Consider the following 3,132-nt stretch of genomic DNA (forward strand, 5'->3'; position numbering starts at 1 on the left):
AGAGACTGCTTAACTGTCCAAGGGCTTCTTTAAAGAGACATACAGACTAATGCAGACTTCAGCACCTGTATTCTGTAAATGGTGTCAATTGCTATTATTGCTTGAAGAAGCTGAAATTGTAATAAACCCCCTTTATTTCACTGTCACCTGTTTAACTCCTGCCTCTCTGTGAAGAAATCTGAGTTGCCACTGACAACGTTCCTGAAAGGTACATCTCTGTAACATCAGGCCTGAGTGTTACAATTGGCGTCCTACGAACAGGATACAAACACAATATCAACATGTCATCCAATGAACAAGCTGCGGGAGATTCTCCAAATACTATTCCAACCATGACCAACATAAACCCAATAATGCAGCCCTATCACTTTTGGGTCACATGGCTCCCAGTTTATAGTGGAGAAGCTTCAGAGGCAAATACCTTAACAGACTTTAAAAGAAAAATGGAGTCGATGTCTATCCTGTACACATTATCAGACCAGCAACAAGTGGAGATCTTAATTGGGCAGTTGAAAGGCACAGCCTTAGAAGAGGTGACTTCATGGCCAGAGGAGCAAAGAAAAACAGTCGACCTGATCCTAAAACGAATAGCCACAACGTTTGATACAAGAACATTGTCTGAACTGAAGGTGGCCTTTTACACAAGAAAGCAGCAGCCAGGAGAAACACTGCGTGATTTTGCCCACGCCTTACAGAAGGCACTTCGAACACTTCAGGCCATTGACCCAACAGAAATCCGGCCAACAGACGAAATATTGATAAATCAATTTATAGAGGGTTCCCAGGGCGAGATGGTGAAGGTGCATTTACGCCTCCTTCAGTTACAGTTATCTACAAGCTCCTTTTCATCCTTCAAAGAATCTGCCATTAAAATAGTAGGGAAATTAAACAGTCAAGAACTGTCCTGTCCAGAAATGTTGGGGTACCAAGAAAATAAATATGCGCCAGAGAATGCAAAGTGGGAAATCCTGGATCAGCATACACTGAAAGGAGCGGCTGCACAGGGTGCTCCGGCCATAGGTCATGATCTATTAAGTACTATAGAAGTGCAAGTGGCTGAACTGACCAACAGAATCACCGAAATGTCACAGCAATTGCTAAACCTCACGCAACAAGAAGGGAAGTGCAGAGGTGAGACAAAATGGAGCATCAAAGAAGAGCAGATCAGAGATGTGGATATCCATCCTATAATCCAAAATCAAATTAAAGTGGTTACCACACCACCTACAGACCCAGGGCGTGAAGTCACTGCAAGAAGAGTTAGGGGAAAAGTTATTTGGTTTAACAGGCAATATGGCTATGGCTTCATAAATCGACAAGACATGAAGAAACAAGTGTTTGTTCATTATACAGACATCCAGACGTATAACCCAAGAAAATATTTTCGTAGCCTGGGAGATGGAGAAATTGTAGAATTTGATGTGATCATTGGAGCTAAAGGTCAACAGGCTGTAAATGTCACCGGTCCTAATGGTGTAGCAGTTCAAGGCAGCAGATATGTAACACATCGCAGACGGTATTGGCGCTATTCACATCACAGAGGTCCTCCACTTGACTACAAGCCAAACTACCAATGCAATGTAGGTGGAGAGGGGCGCACAGGAATGGAAAATGTGACACAAAGAGCCAATCAGAGATCATATGGACACAGACCGTTTATTCAGGACCTTGAACCTTAACGTTTTGCATGAGGACATGCAACCTTTTAGTGTGGGAGTTTGTAGCACCCCAGAAAGAAATACTGGGACTGTTTTTTGGAAGCAATGTACAGGAATGTGTATGAATATATGTTGTTTTGTTATGGAAAACATCCATGTGCTTTATTTATGCTGCTGCCTCATTTCAGGGACACTCTGGGTACTGCAGAGGTTACCTTCTTCTCTCCTGTGTCCACATGTATAGCAGGCACTTCCTAGTGCACTGATTGGCTCAGGAAGCTGGCTACACATGCACAGGATGAGGTGAGGAGTCTTTAGAAAGTGAAAGTAAAGAGAGGACAGAGTCAGCCAGGATATGGAGAGAGCATGGTTGCTGAGTGATAGCTGCTGGAGCAGTCAGCATTACAAGGAGCAAGGGCACTGAAGATAGCCAGAGCTGTAGAGAAAGACTTTGGGAGGCCCTGGAGTTTATCTGATCCCTCCATAGCCACAGTGAGTGAAGCTATAAGGTACAGTAGTGCTGAGAGAAGATGAGCACCCTGGCTGCTGTGAGTAAGTAACCAGTGATGGCCAGGCATTTGTTTGTGATACAGACCCAGCATTAAAGACATTCCCAGTCAAGCAGCTGAATCAGCACTTACATGTGACTAGTCTGTATTTGGTCACCCAGCCTTTGCAAGTTTCTGCTATTGCTGTTTGTATTATAATACTACAACTTTTATTCCTGATACTGCAAAAGACAAGTCCATGCATAGACCGTTGGTTTAACATTTGGACACTGTGCCATCCGGATAATGTACTGAACATAAGGCAAGATACTGTACTAAAGGTTGCATCTGCAGCATTTATTTGACTTTGCTTCTGTAGTTTGAGAATGCTGGAAGAGACTTTATACACTGTGTATATATACTTGAGATTGTGGCTGCAAAAGCAAGGATTCAGAGGCTTAATGACAAAGAGACTGCTTAACTGTCCAAGGGCTTCTTTAAAGAGACATACAGACTAATGCAGACTTCAGCACCTGTATTCTGTAAATGGTGTCAATTGCTATTATTGCTTGAAGAAGCTGAAATTGTAATAAACCCCCTTTATTTCACTGTCACCTGTTTAACTCCTGCCTCTCTGTGAAGAAATCTGAGTTGCCACTGACAACGTTCCTGAAAGGTACATCTCTGTAACATCAGGCCTGAGTGTTACATTTACAGCCTAGCTAACAGGTAAAAGCCGACCACTGCGCATCCCCTCCAGTGCCAGATTAAGCCTTCGGGGGGCTCGGGGCACTTTAGACAGGGAGGACCCCTTGCACTTGTCAATACTAGTCGCAAACTGCATGGGAGAATATTACTCTGTCAAAACACAGAGTAAAGGCAGTATAAACTTGGTCAATGGGTAACTGCAGGGGGGATATATATATATATACATACATACATACCACATGAAAAGCCTTTGTTTGTCCCTCTGCACCTTTCTCTGT

This window comes from Crinia signifera, chromosome 4 (genome assembly GCF_055691185.1).
Source record: "Crinia signifera chromosome 4, ASM5569118v1, whole genome shotgun sequence".
Lineage (NCBI taxonomy): Eukaryota > Metazoa > Chordata > Amphibia > Anura > Myobatrachidae > Crinia > Crinia signifera.